Raw genomic sequence first — 18,898 nt, forward strand, 5'->3', positions numbered from 1 at the left:
AGGAAAAGAAGGAGAAGGAGATGGAAAAAAATCTCATTTTTCTTTAGTACTTTCTCAATTTTGCTTTAAATTCTCTATTTTCTATGCATATACCATCAAGTACAACTCTTTTGGCATGTTGGAGATGGAGGACACTTAGAGACTCAGGACAAGTATGCCACATACCTGAAGAAATGGTTAAAATGCCTTAAACTAGATAGTCTTAGCACAGAACACCAGTCAGAGGGATGAACAGAATTATTGTATTCAAATTTACCATCGGAATTCCTGGTGATTTTGATATAACTGGACAGCATGCTAACTGACTGAAGGAGAGTCACTTCATTTCAGATAATTGAGAGATAAGAAGTCTACTTATCTATAAAATGGTACCAGAAAATAGTCTTGCATCTTGTCCAACCTTTGTTTTAAGACCACTGGTGAAGAAAGCATTGTTGTTTCCTGGCATGACCAATTTCACTTTTTGATATCTCTATAGGCTGGGAAATTTTCCTGACATTGAACCTGAATTGACCTATCTGAAGTTTCTATCCATTGCTTTGGTTTTCCCTGTTGGTTCAATCAAAACATCACTGATTCTTTTTCCTACATGAGAGTCATTTACTCTTGAGGATAGCTTCTGTATCTTCTCTGCTTTTTCCCTTTTTAAGAAAAACTTCTATACAGTGCTGAACAGGTATGGAGTGAGTTGCCTTAGGAGGTGATGATTTTCCACTCTTTGAAAGTCTTGAAAGTAGAGGCCAGATTTTAGGTAAATTAGGGAAATTGTAGAAGGGTATGTTTTCAGGTACCTAATGTCTAGTCTTTTCAACACTTCTGTGATTTAGATTCTGTAAATATTGGAAAACAAGACATCAGACTCCATGGGGACCCTTTCCATAGTGCAGCCCAACAACTATCTCTAGGATAACCAATATAGAAAAGATTTAGTCCAGGATTTTTTTTTTTTAAATGAGACCTAGGAAGTCATGCCAGATTAGTTTCATTTCTTCTTTTGACAAAATTGCCAACCTAGTAGATTAAGGGAATTTTATAGATATGGTTTATCTAGTTTTCAGCAAAGTACTTGACAAAATGTCATATAATTCTTGTGGACAAGCTGAAAGAGATGAGGGTCAATAATAGTTGACTTAAGAGCATTTGGCATTGATTGAATGACTAGATCCAAACAGTGGTCATTACTTATATCAACTTAGAGGGAAGTCTTAATAGAATGCCTCAAGGATATGTACTTAGCTGATTTACTATTTTCACTAATGGCTTAGATTAAGGCATATAGGTGGCATGTTTGTCATAAATGAAGATGACACAAAGCTGGCAGGAATGGTGACCACTTTAGAGGACAGCTAAAATTCAAAAAGTTCTCAGCAAACTAGAATCATAGATAAAATCTCACATGATAAACTAATCAATAAGCATTAATTAAGTGCTTTAATTTTTATAGAGATACATATAAAAGTCTTACTTTGAGTTCAAAAAGCCGACTACATAGATGGGGGAGGTATGACTGGATAGGATTTCTTTTGAAAATGAAAGGTTGTGTGTTTCGTTGATTTGTAAACGTAATATGTTTTAGGGATATGACAAGATAGCCAAGAAAGCTAATGTCACTAAGTTGCATTAAGAAATCTCACAGACAAATATAGTATCCAGTCCAAATATAGTATTCTGATAATATATAGCAATGAAAAAGAAAGGATTGCATATTTCATAGTTCCTTTTATTTCCCCTATATTTCAAGGAAAGCAATATTTCATGTAACATTCATTTCCTGATGGTCTCATGGAAAAAATTGGAACCTTAACAGACTAGGATACTAAAAATCAAATGCAAATTAAATTTTCATTAAAAAATACACTCTTCCAGAAGAAATACTCTAAAAGACTTCTAAGTCCTAGATGATGGCACTGTGCAATAATCAAAACAACAAATTCTAGTACATTTAAAGATCCTCCATGGTTCACTGCAATTTGTTGTAATGGTTACTATAGTTTTTCTAAATTGCTTAAAAATATTCCATAATTTGTTCCAGCACACATAAGCATAGCTTGAATGAGGAAACTCAAATCAAGGCTGCCCCTTCATTTTATGTGTTACCCAAACAATTAAAACTGTCTTGGAAATCTTTTGAAATCACTAGGACCAGCAAACATTTCACCATCTTTTGACATAACGATATTTCCTTTTCGAAGGCATACAAAACAGAAATCAATTTGTGCTGAATTGGCTTGATTAGTTAGGTCTTGGGTCCATTAACCTCAAAGTGATGTCAACCTCACATGTCAAAGTTATTTGAACTTGATGTCTGTCAGGTATTTGGTTTGTCATTTTTGCTAAAAAAAAAGTCTTTGGCTTCCTGCCAGGCCCAACTCCCATGCTGCATGCACCTTACTGCCCTTATCTTTTTGTCTTTAGTTAGGTTATTTCTCCTAAGTTTCATTTCCTCCCATTTCCTTTCACTACCATTTCCTTCAAAACTCAGTTTAGATATTTGTTTCCTCAAAAGAAACCTCCTCTGAGTTTACTTTCCTTCCCCTGTTTCCATGTTAACTCATGACATATGTCTATGTTTCATCTATGTGGAGGAAATTTATCTTGTTGAATCAATCCTTAAAGTGCTATTGAGTACAGAAATCTCCATGAATGATTTTCTTTCTTTTATTTATTTAATTAATTATAAATTTTATAATTTTCCCACTAATCTTGCTTCCCTCCTCCCAGCCCCCACAGAAGGCAGTCTGTTAGTCTTTACATTCTTTCCATGGTATACATTAATCTAAATTGAATGTGATGAGAGAAAAATCATATCCTTAAGGAAAAAAGATAAATATAAGAGATAAGAAAATGCAACTGTGATTTTCAAAAAAGATATATAATCTAAATATCCAGTTGTCTAAACAGAGTAAAGACAAAAACTATGAACCAGTTAAAATGATAATAACCAGTATCATCAAATTCAATCCATAACTGAAACATTAATACAAACTATACAATAGCCATTTCTTAAAGGTTTCTAATAATGGAGAACTAAAAAAAAAAACTCAGTAAGTTCTTAGTCAGTCAGTCCCTTTGCTGGTATATAATTCTTAGGAGATTATATCCCTGGAATTTCCATTCATCAATACTAGTTTTCCCCTCTGAGACCATTATCTAATATTTAATTTATGTCTTGCCATTCTAATATTCCTTTATTCTACCCCCTCCCACTTTCCTTCAACCAAGCTTTTGATGCTAAGATTTCTATTCTGTCTATGCCCTGTTCATCTTCCATTGGACAGAGCAACCTGTAAATGACTTTACTAAAATGTCACATTCACAGTTGGCTAAAATATGACATATATGATCTGATTCAAGCAGAGTATATCAGAACTTTTGCAATTCTTGGTATAAACAATATATCTCTGTTGGTTTCTCCCAAAACAGCATTAGTAATTTTTTTGTTATGCTGTTGACTATCACTGAACTTCCAGTCCACTAAAATACCAAAATATATTTCTTTGCATACATCCAGCTTTATAATTATGACTACATATTATATCTGTGGATTTTTTAAAACCCAAGATTTAAATACATATTTAATGTCACTTGGATATCAAGTTCTTTGCAGATTCTGAATCTGTAAACCAATTTATTCTCCATTCCTCAAAGATTTTTGTTATATACAAATTTAAAAAGCCAGAAACTACTGCCTTATTTCAAGACATTGATAAAACAAGAGGGGCATTGCAAGTGGAACCTTCCTCAAGGTTGATAGAGATTCATTAATCACTACTTTCTGGGCCCAGTTATTAAAGTAACTCTAATACCACCTAATTATACTGTTGCTTAATTCATACTTCTGTATTGTTTTAACAATGAAATAATGAGAGAATTTTTCAAGTCCAGGAACACTATATCTAAAGCATTTCTTTCATCTAATAGTCTAACCATCTTGCCAAATGAGAGTAGGCTGGCATACATTTTTCTTTATAATTTTATACAACTTTTTAGTTGTGATGGGATTTGGTCCATATATAGGTCTTATCAGTTTGCTCGTTACATGAAAGATACTAGGGAGTGGGCTACCTGGAAGAATGACAAAGGTGCATAAGTAGGAGTGTGCTGTAAATGTTTAACAATGTCTCTCTAGGAAAAAAAAAGTGTGTCATATGTACTTTTAAGTTTAATCCTCATAGTGAACATAATCTCTCTTTCATTTTCTTAAGTCTAGACAATCAACAAAACAAATAAAACCCTGATTTGTAGCATTTGATGATTTCCAAGATAAATGCTTATATGGAAAATTTAACAGTTAGTCCTTATGAGCTATATGGACTAGTTCTAGAATACATCTGTAGACAAGGGATATGCTTTGGAAAGATGGGAAGAACAGAGAGACACAGTGATATGTGTGTGTGTGTGTGTGTGTGTGTGTGTGTGTGTGTGTGTGTGTGTGTGTGTGTGTGTGTGTGTGTGTGTGTGTGTGTGTGTGTGTGTGTGTATGTGTGTGTGTGTGTAGCCTAATTGGCTAACCATGTAGTTGAAAGGACTTTTTCTCAATTAACTCTTTTGATTGGATCTGCAATTGTCATCTTTTTCAAAAGACAAAAATCATATTCTGACATTTCTTTGCTTAATTCTCTTGGAGGAGTTTAGTGTCTAATGAAAGACTACACAGTTTGGAAAAGGGCTTTAGAACCGCCTCAGAGGTCAAATGGCTTTCAAGAAATGATATCTCTGTGACCTTTTCATTTAGTGTTTTTTGATTTTAAGTGCAGGGAGTGGAGTCTACAGGTACAAGTGTATGAACTGCAGGAATTAAGGGGTTAGAATATTGAATGGGTGTGGAAGTGAGTCCAACAATGGTGAAACAAGGAAAGAATGACCTTTGGAATCTCAACTCTATGGGAAAAAATTCATGTAGCATTCCAGCCACACCTGGTTATAAACTTAGTTGGGCCTGATTTTGAGGGGAAATTGAATTTACTATTGAGTCTACTACCCCAAAGACCAAGATGAAATAGAGGACAGCATTCCCCCCAGATATAGGAAGAAATGTTTTTCATTTGTTCTTTAATTTTTATTTTTTTTATTAGATAGAAAATGGTAGCTTAATTTTTCCCCCATTCTTTACAGACACCCTGAAATTAATCCACAGATTTCCAAATTAAGAATCCTTTGGCAAGCTGGATTCATTTGAAGGTTATCTGTAGAAGGGTACATAAAAAGTGATTCTGTCCATAGGGAATTATTAAAGAAGTCATCACATCTTGATTGGATTTCAGCTGAGCAATCATAATTCATTTTCTTCACTCTTTCATTTCTCAATTTTTTCATTTAAATATGACATTTCATTATTGTCCTTCATTTTTTCTTCAATCCAGAGAAGCTGGGTGGTATTGTTATATATATATATATATATATATATATATATATATATATATATATATATATATATATATATATATATATATGTATATGGTGTATTTCAAGTCAGTTGATTCTTTCTTCTGATTGTTTTTATTACAACCATAACTGTGTTGCTTGTTGCTGATGCTTTCTAATCTTTGGATATAAAATATCACACAACTGATGCTTGATGTAGCTGTTAATATGATTATATGTCTGTAATCAGTTTCAGAGGAGTACTAAGGGCAGCCCATGGAGTCATCTCCAGTTGTGGTTTGCTCTTCATTCTTGAAGAGGACTATGATATCAGGAAGATGATGCCATGAGATACAAGCAAATCAAATTTAAGTGAGAGAGGGCTGTGTAGTCACCAGTCTCATTTTCTCTTCTGGAGACATCTGAGTTCAGTGGCCAGATATATAGATCAGGAAGACTAGACATGGCTCTTCTATATTTGTTCGTGCTTTATAAATCATTTAAATAAATATTCCTATGTAGAATTTAACTGATGTTAATAAAAATAAATGAATTTTGGTGGTGAGGTGGGATATGTGTTAGTAACTGACCTTTACTAACAATGCAAAGTTGAGACTTGAACCAGTGGCAGCAAAAGAAGAGACTTTCCAGTCTTTAGAGTACTCTAGAATAGGTGTGTTCAAGCCCATTCCTGCAGACATTATTGCATTTTATCATTATACTCATTGATAAAAGGGGTTACATTGTAGTACTAAATAAATATTAAATTCCATATATGAACTTTGACAAGTTTTTGTTGGGCAATGTGGTCCAGAAGAGCTAAAAAGATGAACACTTGCTCTAGAACCTTGAGGGGAGATATGCTCTGGACCTGAAAGAGAAGGCCTGAATGTACATATTACATATTGATGACTGCTTCTCTCTCTTTATGCCCATAGTCATTCCTTTGAGAAACTTTCCAGGAATTGGAATCAATCTTTGTGTTCTATAGTTTTAGTCATATGATTTTTCCTCCTTTTTGAAGCTAGAACCATTTCAGTTGCTTTCCAGTTTCATGACATCACTCCCAATCTGCTTTATTTCTCAAAAATCGCCAATAATGATGTAATGAAAATTCTTTCCATATGCTATAAAACTGTTTATGAAAACCACATCATATAAACTCCTTTGTTATGAAAATTAATTTTATTTATTATGAAAATTAAAGAGGAATATGCAAAGGAAGAGGATCAATTATACAATAGTTCAAATAGTCAAAAAGAACAAATGTCATAGTATAACAGAACAATATATAAAGTGGTTTGTAAACTATCTAAATTGACCCTTCTAACAATCCTGTGAAATATGTACTGTTTGTATTATTATCCGTATTTTTCAGACAAGAAAACTGAGACTCAGAGAGCTTGTGACTTGCTTTTTGGTTATTTAGCTTTAAGTATCAGGGGAAGGCTCTGAACCCTCACTCCATTCCTTCCATTCATATCCAGTACTCTATTCAGACATCATGCTGTTTCTGACAGCAAAGAGATAATTCTCAAGCCCCAAGTGACATAAACTGATTTGAAAGATTACTGAAAGGAGACATATGAATATAGAAGTTTAACTGAGAACTCAAAGAATTCACTCCTTGGTGGCAAAGAAAGGGAGTCTATAGAGGAATCCTGTTGCTGATACCAATTGTATTCTCATGTAAGAGCTTTTACAGCAAATGAATCTTGATTCAAAGTGATCCCCCTGCATCGTGTTGGGGCACAACTCAAGAGCCCATATTTGACCTCATTACAACCATTCTGGTAAGGTTGCTCAGTCAAGTTCCTATGCCTAAGGCCATTTGATACCTTACAATGTACTGTTGTGTTCTGTGATAAGCAATGAAGACATCAGAAGAGTGTGCTTGTGAATTGACTTTTTTTTAACCATAAAAAGAAGATTTTTATTGCATTTTCTTATATTTGACTTGTTTTTGAGCAGCCTTTGGTCTCCATTTGCATCAGGAGTTCCTTTAATGTCTATTATAACAAGTACCCACAACTGATGCTGAGCAAATACAAAACCAATAAATGAAACCATGCAGGGGAAGCTTCATATCATTTTCTGTAGCATTTATCTCTTATTTCCTGGCACTTCCATCTATTCTTTTTTTACTGGATTTCAGGGAGTTCATAAATTCTTAGAGGGGAACATCTTCCTATTATCAGCATAGATTTTTAATTTGATTCATCTTGACAATGGACACTTTATCTAAAAGAAATAACCCTATCCTGCTAGGTCTTCCACTTTAATGTTATAATCTTGCAGAGACTCTGTAAATTAATAAATATACAAGCTCAACATTTAGTAGCTCATAGGGACAATAAACCTTCTCTCACTTGGCATTCATTATAGCTTTAAAACTACATTTCACAAGATTTTCTGTCCTAGCACACCAAAGCAAGGGCTGAAGATCAGGGAGATGGGGGGGGGTGGGGGGGCATCAGACAGGACATGTGCTAAATCCTATTGGGATCCCAGTTTTAATACACTAGTTATTGCTAATTCTCCTCCTTCTCCTTGCCCATCCTCATTACCTTTCTCCAGCTTTTGATCTGACAGGGAAGAAGGGGCAGAAGGGACTAGTGGAAGAGATTTTTTAAATTCCTTTTGCCTGAGGAGCATACTTCTGTACTCATGCAATCTCAGAGAAGATTTGGTGGTATTCAGAGAATGATCCAGACCCAGGCAAGCCTCCAAAGTCAGGGAAAGATGTAGTGGTATTGGTTTTTGTCTTCAATTTTTTTTAGTTTATTTATTTTCATATTATTACAATAATCTTGTTGTGAAAGTAAACATAATCCTTCCTTCCCCCAGAAATGAAGTGAGAGAAAAAAGTGTATTTCATTCTGTGTTCAGATACTATCAGCTCTGTCTCTGGAATGAGTTGCCTTCTTTATCATAAGTCCATCAAAGAAGTTGCTTCAGTATCTTTTCCCACAGTTCAGTTGCTATTATTAATTGTATTCCCTTCCATTTTATTCCTCCCCATTTCCATTTATGCTATCCTCTCTCTCCTCTCTCCCTGTCCCTTCTCAGACATATATTGTATCTGACTACCCTCTCCTATGATCTTCTTTCTCTTCTATCACCTACTCCCTGCTCCCCTCCCTGTCCTCCTTATCCCATCCCTTTCCTCTCAATTTTCTCTAGGGTGAGATAGATTTCTATACCCTATTGAGTGTATATGTTGTTTCTTTGCTGAGCTATTTCTGATGAGACTGAAGGCTTGCTCATTCTCCTTTACCTCCCCCCCTTCTACGCCATTGCAAAAGCTTTTTCTTGACTCTTTTATGAGAAATACCTTAGCCCATTCTACCTCTCCTTTACCTTTCTCCTAGTACTTTCCTTTATCAACAATTTATATTATATTATAACATTATATTTGATTCCCTCCTGTGCCTTGTCTATATATGATCCTTCTAAATGCTCTTTAAATGAGAATGTTCATATAAGTTCATATGAGTTATTATGCAGGAATACATATAGTTCAACATCATTAAATTTCTCATAACTATTCCTTCCCAAACATCTTCATGTTTCACCTGAGTCCTGTACTAGGAAACTAACTTTCTGTTCAACTCTGGTCATTTCAATAGGAAATTTTGAAAGTCCCCTATTTCATTGAAAGTCCATCTTTTCCACTGAAAGAGAATATTCAGTTTTGCTGGGTAATTGATTCTCAGTTGTAAGCCAGGCTCTTTTTCTTTCTGGATCATATTCCAAGCCCTACAAGCCCTTAATGTAGATGCTGTCAAATTCTGTATAATCCTGACTGTAGAGACATGGTAGTTGGATTGTTTCTTTCTAGCAGCTTGTAGTATTTTTCTCTTTTACATGAGAGTTTTGTAATTTGGCTATATTCCTGAGAATTATTCAGGAATTATTGGTGGATTATTGGTGGATTCCCTCAATTTCTATTTTACCTTCTGCCTTTAGGATCTCAGGGAAATTTTGCTGTATTATTTCGTTTGTTCCCCTAGGTTTTTGCAATGCAGTGGGATTAAGTGGCTTGCTCAAGGCCACAGAGCTAGGTAATTATTAAGTGTCTGAGGCTGGATTTGAACTCAGGTCCTCCTGACTCCAGGGATGGTGCTCTGTCCATTGTACCACCTAGCTGCCCCCTGTATTATTTCTTGAAAAATGAAGTGTAGACTTTTATTGGTCTTGATTTTCAGGTAGTCCAATAATTTTTAAATGATCTCTTTTGGACCTGTTCTTCAGGTCAATTGGTTTTCCAATGAGATAGTTCACAATTTCCTCTAGTGTTTTGATATTTGGTGTAGTTTTATTGTTTTTTGATTTCTTGCAAAGTCATCAGCTTCCTTTAACTCCATTCTATATTTGAAAGAATTATTTTCTTCAGAGAGCATTTTTTATCTCCTTTACCATCTGGCCAGTTCTGCTTTTTAAAGACATTCTTCTCATTTGTCTTTTGGGTTGCATTTTCCATTTGGCCTAAATGGATTTTAATGTGTTATTTTCTTCAGTATTTTTTGCATTTCCTTCACTAAACTACTGACTTGGTTTTCATAGCTCATATTTCTCCTCCCAATTTTTTCCTCTACCTCTCTTTCTTTTCAAAGTCTTTTTCTGAGATTATCCATAATCTGAGTTCATTTCCTATTTCTCTTGGAGACTTTGTATACAGAAGCTTTGACTTTGTCGTCTTCTGAGTATGTATTTTGATCCTCAATGGGACCAAAGTAATTTTCTATGGTCAGGTTCTTCTTGTTCTGTTGTTTGTTCATTTACTCAGCCTATGACTGATTTACTGTATTTCCAAAGTTTATGACAGTTTTTGGGATACACTCTTTGAGACCCCAATTCCTTCAAGGTCTTATGAGAGGCTTTGACTACTCTCTTGCTTCTGTGTATGATCACAAGCCCACCCCTCTGCCCTGGAGCTGTGAGGAGGTTCCCTACTCCTCTATGGTAGTATGGGGGCCCAGACTGCAACATGGATCTGTGTTTGGGCAAATAGCAAAGTCCTGTCCCAGGGAGAGCAGAGAGACCTTTGCAGTCTCTCCTTATCTCCTTACTGTCTGTGGGCTGATTGCTCTGGATATGTTGGATGGCTCCACAAGTTCTTGCCAGAGGGCTGCTCTGAGGCCTGCACTGCCTGGGCTCAGAGTTCTCTCACCATTCTTTCAAGCTGTCCCTAGAGATCCCTGGGCCAAGAGGTCTGGAAACTGCCTCCTCTGCCCTAGACCCAGGTGACCCACCAAGGACCTAGGCTGCCCTCCCCACTCCCCCCCCCCATCCCATTCCTGGAAGGCTGGAGCTTAGTTTGCTCTGGCCCAGCTGCTCTGCTGCTCTTTCCAACCCTGGACCCAGTGAAAGATTTTTCCTAAGGATCTCGTAAATTATCTTGGACTGGGAAATTGTATCACTCAGACTCTGGGTTCTGCCCCTCTAAATTTTGGTTAGAGTCATTATTTGATAACTTTTGGAGTTTTTTGGGGATGAGTTTCTGGGAATTCCTACCCTCACACCACCATCCTGGCTCTGCCCCCCCCCAATATAGTTATATTTTAAGGGATCCTCAAAAGCTTTTTCTAACAGAGATGTTTCTCTTTGTGAGTCCTTGTGAGTACTACAAATCTTGGTAAGAGAAGCTTTTTGTGGTGTTTGTGTTTCCCCTCCCAATGATGATTATTTGGGGTGTGGCCACATTTAATGTCCTCATATGGAACTCAATTACTCATTGCTCAAGCTAAAGCTGTTATCATCTCATCTGACTTATTGGTATAGCCTCCTAATCAGTCTTTTTGACTCCAGTCTCTTTCCTCTCCAGACTACACTCCACATGGCTTCCAAGATGTTAATCCTCAAGCATCCATTTGACCACAGCATTCCCTTGCTCAAACTGGCCAGCTTTTTATTAGAGAAACTTGCTGACACCCATCCTAGGTACTGAGAGAGTATTCTTGGTTCATTGTTCCATTGGCTTGTTACTTGTGACATTTCAACAGCATTCTGGTTCATTGAGTTTGGATACATTGGTATTAATTACTTTATATATTTTCTTATAGGCAGCATGGTACAATGCAAACTGTCCAGGATGGTCCCAATATCTTTCCCTGATGCTACTGGCATGATCTTGGATAATTCACTTAATATATGCTGGCTTTAGTTTTCCTATCTATAAAATGTGGGGGCTGGATCAGATGACTCCAAAGACCCTTCTAACTCCAAATCTAATTTTTCTCTGGGTCCTTCCATCTCACAGAATGAGCAGATACTGAAGGTATATGTTTGTTTGATTTTTGTGTATGTAGCTGGTTGTATTTTTTCCCCTTCCTACCAATGAAATAATTTACATCACCTAATCTATTATTAGGTGGTTTTCCATCTCCTAGAATTCCTAGTTTCTTTCAGGGTTTAGCTCATATCACTTCCTTTATAAGATATATTCTGAATTCCCCAATTGTTATCATCTTCAGAAATTTATTTGTACTTAATTGAGTCTATTTTTATCACTTTAAGATATATATGACATAAACTATATTATATTTTATATAATGTAAATTTTTATAAAGATACACATACATACAAAAATATATGCATAAAGACACACAGATACAGGCCTACATACACATATACGTATAAGTGTATATTATATAAATTTCTTGAGGGCAGAGACTATTCTGTTTTTGTATTTGTATCATTAGGATCTGCCTAATGGTTAGAACAGTTGATTTTTTTCCTATTTTTTTTTTGCAAGGCAATTAGGGTTAAGTGACTTGTCCATGGTCACACAGCTGGTAAATCAAGGGCAAGATTGGATTTGAATTCAGGTCCTCCTGAATCCAGGGCCTCTTTTCTATTTACTATGTCACCTCGGTGCCCTATGTAGTTGATTTTTTTCTTTTTTTTAATTTAATATTTATTCTCATTTTGCACAATTAATGTTATTTTTACATTAGTAAAATATTCTTGTTTAAGAGTAAACGAGATACCCCCTCCCCCCACAAATATAGACTTGCTTCAGCGATAAAGTAAAGGGGAGAGAAAAAAATTAAAATTAAGAAAAATAATAGTAATAATTGTAGGTATGGCCAGGTGACGCAATGAATGGAGCACCATCCCTGGAACCACAAGCACCCGAGCCCTGTACACCCAACAATCACCCAGCCATGTGACATGCAAGCCACCTGATCCCCACTGCCCTGCAGAGACAAAAAAAAAAAAGAAAATAGTAATAATAGTAGGGGTGGCTGGGTGGTGGACAGAGCATTGGCCCTTGAGCCAGGAGCACCCAGGTCCCAATCTGGTCTCAGACACCCAAGGATCACCCTGCTATGCAGCCCCAAACAGGCCACCCAGTCCCATTTGCCCTGCACCCCCCTAAAAAATAATAATAATATTAAAAAATGTGCTTCAGTCTTTGTTCTAACACCAATAACTCTGTTGTGCGTGGATCACATTCTTTATGATTAGTCCATGGCAAAAGTTACTTCAATATTTTTCCAACGTTGCCATTGCTGGTCGCAACTCCCTCCTTTGGTATTTCTCCACTACCATGTACTATATTTTCTCTCTCCTTTCACTCTGACTCTGGTGTAGGGTTGCTGAGTGGCGCAGCAGACAGATCCCTGGTCCTGGGGCCAAGAAGCCCCAAGTGCCCATACCACCCCTTAGGCCCAGAATCCACCTGGTCCTGTGGTCCTGGACAGGCCTTCCAATCCCAGCCCCTTGCAAGAAGTAAAAAAGAAAATGTGTTATATCTGAACACTCTCCCCGCATGGTCCATCCTCTCCTCCTTTATTCACATCCCCACCCCTTCCCCCTGCTCCCCCCTCCTTCTTACCCCAATGCCTATACCTCACTAAGTATATATGCTGTTTCCTCTCCTAGCCACCTCTGATGAGAGTGAAGTTTCCCTCATTCCCCCTTGCCTTCCCCCCTTCTATATCATTGCAATAGCTCATTATAATAAAGAAAAGTCTTATTATATGAAATATCTTGGCCTATTCCCCCTCTCCTTTTTCTTTCTCCCATTACATTTCCCTTTTTTCCTATTAACTCCATTTTTTACACCATATTTTATCTTTGAATTCAGCTTTCCCCTGTGCTTCAACTATAAAAGCTTCCTCTACCTGCTCTATTAGCTGAGAAGGTTCATATGAGTATTATCAGTGTCATTTTTCTATGCGGGAATACATGCAGTTCACCATCAAGTCCCTTATATTTTCCCCCCTCCTCCAAGCTCCATGCTTCACCTGAGTCCTGTATCTGAAGATCAAACCTTCTGTTCAGCTCTGGCCATTCCCAAAGGAACATTTGAAATTCCCCTGGTTCATTGAAAGTCCATCTTTTTCCCTGGAAGAGGACATTCAGCCTTGCTGGGTAGTTGATTCTCCGTTGCATTCCAAGCTCTTTTGCCTTCCGGTATATTCTATTCCAAGCCCTACAAGCTTCCAATGTAGTTGCTGCTAAGTCCTGTGTGATCCTGACTGTAGCTCCATGGTATTTGAATTGTGTCCTTCTGGCTGCTTGTAATATTTTCTCCTTGACTTGGGAGTTCTGGAACTTGGCTATGATATTCCTAGGGGGTTGGTTTTTTGGGATCTCTTTCTCTGGGGGATCGGTAGATTCTCTCCATTTCTATTTTGCCCTCTGCTTCTAGGATATCAGGGCAATTTTCCTGTAGTAATTCTTTGAAAATGATGTCAAGGCTCTTTTCCTGATCATGACTTTCAGGTATTCCAATAATTTTCAAATTATCTTTCCCAAGTCTGTTTTCCATATCAGTTGTTTTTTTCAATGAGATATTTCACATTTTCTTCTAATTTTTCATTTTTTTTGGTTTTGAAGTATTGATTCCTGATTTCTGGCAAATTCATCAATCTCCTTGAATTCTATTCTTTGTCTGAAGGATTTGTTCTCCTCAGAGAGTTTTCTTATCTCTTTTCCCATCTGGCCCATTCTGCTTTTTAAAGCATTCTTCTCCTCCATAACTTTTTGAACTGTTTTATCCATTTGACCTAAGCTGGTTTTTAGCATGCTATTTTCTTCAGCATTTTTTTTATTTCCTTGACTAGGCTGCTGACTTCATTTTCATGTTATTCCTGCATCTCTCTCATTTCGTTTCCCAGTTTTTCTTCTAACTCCCTCATTTGATTTTCAAAGTCTTTTTTAATCTCTGTCATAGCCTGAGCCCAATTTCTGTTTTTCTTGGAGTCTTTAGATGCAGGAGCTTGTGCTTTCTCATCTTCAGACTGAGTCTTTTCATCCTTCTTGGGCTCATTTACAAAATATTTCTCAATTGTGTTCCTTTTTTTTCTCTGCTTGCTCATTTTTCCCAGCCTGCGTCTGTTTTGGGGTGCTTACTGATCTTTTGGGACACTCCCACAAGGGTCTCAGTGTGTGAGGCTCTGTCCTCCCACCTCGTCTGTGAATGACCATAAGCGCCCCCCTCTGCCATGGGGCTGAGGTGAGGGGGCCCTGCTGCTCTTTGGGGGGGGGGGGCTAGACTGCAATCAGGATCTGAATGTGGTCAGAGCCCCAGAGTCCTGTTCCTGGGGCTGAGGACAAAGCTCTGCAGTCACTTCCCTCCCTCCGCTCAAAGGGCTCATGCCCTGGGGGCTCCTGCTGCTTAGGGGCTCCGCCTGCTTCTGTTCCTGGATCAGGGCTGCAGAAAGACCTTGCTGTGTGCCCTGAGGGCTGGGCAACACGTGCTCTCTCTGGCAGTGGTCCCCCGCTGTTCCACTACTTTGTGCCTGCTGCTCCCTGGGGTGCAGCTCAGGAGACTCCCCCGCTGCTGTGAGCTGCAGCTCCCAGCGCCCTGGGGCTGCCTCCGGGAGGCTGAGGTTCTTTAACTCTGGTGGACCACCCCTCTGGCAGGCTGCCCCGCCGACCCTGGGGAGCAAAACCTTTCTGCTCTTTTCCAGGCCACCTTGAGTAGGAGAACTGCCTCATTGGGTCCCTCTGTGGGTTCTGTCTCTGGAAAATTTAGTTAGAGCCCTTAGCTTATGTGTTTTATCAGAGAGCGCCTAAGACTCGATCCTTTATTGTCGCCATCTTGGCTCTGCCCCCCCCAGTTGATTTTTAATAATCAGTTATTGAAAGAATACGGAATGAACTTTTTTCCTATGACATCTCAGGGACCTTATTGGAGAGAAGGTCTAATACTATACTAAATTCTGGGGATACAGATATGAACAATGATGATCTCTGCCCATAAGGAACTTTTAATTTGGGGAAGGCAATATATAAAAGGAAACTGTAAAGGGGTGAAGAGAGATAAGATAACCTATGTAGGGGCATGGTGGAGAAATCAATAAAGTCCCAAAATAGTGTAGCCGGATGAAAAATGGAGAGAAGTCTTTTTTGAGCATCCTTTTTAAATGAAAGTTTTGAAGTTCATGGCTCTAATTGGAGGAGCAGAAGGAGCAGAGGGTAGTGATGAGGTGAGAGAGCCACACTTGTTTCTGTCCTGAAGCATGAAGAGATTACTGGGGTGTAGTGAAGTCAGAGAAGTCTCAAAATGGTCCATCCATGTGGGGGGGAAAGGCACTGAGAAGATTCCAGAGGTCCAAAAGAAAACCAAGTCAGAAGGGAGGGGGATCTCATTTAAAATAGTAGCTACAAAGGACCAGAGTAATTTTGTTTGATAGGGTCCATCTCTGGGAGAGCCATGGGGACAATGCAATCTCCCAGGCAGCAATAGTAAAATTTGTCAAGATAAATAGAGCAGTGTGTGGTGTAAGTCATGCTGTCATTGTGACATGAGAAATACTGACTTTCCCCCCAGTAATCCTTTCCTTTTTCTCCTAACAGGATCAAAGCTGCAATCCTAGTCAACATCTTCTATTAATATGCTTAAAAAGCAGTCAGTATCGAGCAGTCAGCATCGTAGAGGGTTTTAGAAACCTTTACATTGCCATTAGTTAATCGGAATCATTGTTCAGTGATCATTATCTTTTATTAAATGACCACTGAATCAGAATGTTCATACTGCTTCTCAATTAAAATGTAGAATAGCCACTGACGATTCAATAGCCTGTAGACCCAGTCAGACCCAGCGAGGCTGCCATTACCAGGAAGTAATTGACCACTTAAGGACTTAAGTTAACTTCTTGATGTCATCAGTCATTGCTGCTCCTGTCATTTCAAAAGGTCTCTCCTGGAGAAAGACTGTGCTTATAAACCTCGCACTGGCATGGGTTGTAGAGGATGAAATGTGCTCATGCTTTCAAAACTTCATTAGAGCATTTCTACCATATATATATTCACACACACACACACACAAACACATGCTTTTCTTTTCTTTGCTCATCTTATAAGTATTAATATATCACATATCCTAAGGAAGGAGTTGGGGGGTAGGGAGTAGTAATAACATGTAATAACAATAATAAAAATGACCAGAATTCATAGAGTTCTTTGAGCTTTATAGAATGCTATGAAATAATGATAATAATAATAACAATAATAACAACAATAATAATAGACATTTATATAGGACTTAACATGTGCCAGGCACTTCGCCAAACTTTTGACAATCATTATCATATTTGGTCCTCACAACAACCCTGGAAAGTAGGTAAAATTATTATCACCATGTTACAGTTGAGGTAAAATAGAGGATAAATGAATTGCCTATGGTTACACACCTACTAAGTATCTGAAACTAGATTTGAATTCAAGTCTTCCTGACTAGCTCCAACATTCTAGCCACTGCCCCATCTAGATGCTTAACTAGCCATGATAATAAAATGAAGGAGGTATGAAAAACTAGGTACATTGCTGGTATTGATTTAGATCTTGGAGGTCAGTAGTGCCTCTACTTTTTCTCTTACTTGTTTCTAAACTCTATTCAATCTGACTTCTAAACTCATTATTTAACTAAACTCTTCTCTTCAAAGTAACTAGTGATCTCTTAATTGCAAAATCTCATGGTTTTTTTTTTTTTGGTTCAGTCTTCAACATTCTTGATTTTTTAGCAGCCTTTGACATTGCTGATCAACATTTCCTGGTTATCCTCTCCTTGTTAGGTTTTCATGATGCTATTTTTTTTCTGGTTCTCTTCCTGTTAGACCATTCCAGAGTCTCCTTTGTTGATTCTTTTTCCATGCTATGTTAATTTATTGTGTATATTCCTCTAGCTAACCAACTTCTCTTCTCTTCTGTCTCTATACTACCTTAGTTGATGATTTCAACTACTCCAAAAGATTCAATTATAATTTCTATGTAGATGATTTTCAGAATTTCAGATATCTGTATATATATATATATATATATATATATATATATACATACACACATACACACATTTTTTATATATCTATTTAGTTCTATTTTCTTGAGTTCCAGTTATAGTTATGTATTATCAGTTACCTTTTGAACATCTTGAATTGAACGTTTCATAAACATCTCTAAACCAAGGTGTTAGTGGCAAAACTCATTAACTTTTTCCTAGAACCCCCTGTTTCCCAGCTTACCTATCAGTATTGTTAATACTACAAGATCTTCCAGAATAAGCCTATTCATTTTCCATAAAACAGTTTTTTAGTCATTGAACATCACAGATTAGTTTATATGGGATTCTACTTAAAATAGTAATGTATACACATACATATGTACACATGCATTTGTACATATGCATACATAGATTCAGGGTGGGTCTACATATCCAATGAAAGTGAAAATTGAAAGATTCAATCAGTCAGTGATAAGGGTAGAAAACTAATTTGACTTTATTTTCTATTGAACTGACATAATTGTCTATGGGGTGGGGGATGGAGAGAAGGGTGTTGGTGAAACATAGAAACAACACAACTATATGTAGACAGGATGAAGTAGCTACCAAGGAGTTAAGTTTTCCATAGGAAAGAGAAACACAGTTAAATACTGCATCACAAATTACCATTTTTATGTCACCGCCCCACCATGACTTTAGCACCAAGCCATCTCCATCTTCACACTCTCATTAGGACATAATGCATATTCATGGTCCTGATTATATAGCCACTTTCTTGACTTGTTTTAATTGTGCATAAAGACACTGTGACAGGAGACCTGACCTTTTCAAGATCATTTTCTCTCCATTGCTTTCACAAAGCTATTAACTTGTCTCCTTCCAAAAGATTGCAATAATTTATTTCCCATTAATAAAAAATTCCTGGTGCCATGCAAATTAAAATTTATTCAGCAAATAGAATTCTTTGGATTATTTTCTAATGGCTTTAAATACTTCCAGCTTAGGAAGAAAAATAATATTAATGGGTACAGGCTGAGTGGATAATTGCATACATTGGAGAAAAATGAATATACAACTGATGCTGTAGCTTACTGCACATCAATTACCCAGAAGAGTTGCTTTACTTCCTTTTTCAAAACTATATTAAATAATTTATTTCAGGGGGTATCATTATGATCTTGAAATTATCCCCATTGTATGAAAAGCTCAGCAACTTGCATGCACAAAAAACAAATGTTGGTATAAGAAAACCACACTAAGTAAAAAATGCTTTTAGGTGTAAATGAGATTATTTAA

The sequence above is a fragment of the Macrotis lagotis genome, chromosome X, assembly GCF_037893015.1.
Source record: "Macrotis lagotis isolate mMagLag1 chromosome X, bilby.v1.9.chrom.fasta, whole genome shotgun sequence".
Lineage (NCBI taxonomy): Eukaryota > Metazoa > Chordata > Mammalia > Peramelemorphia > Peramelidae > Macrotis > Macrotis lagotis.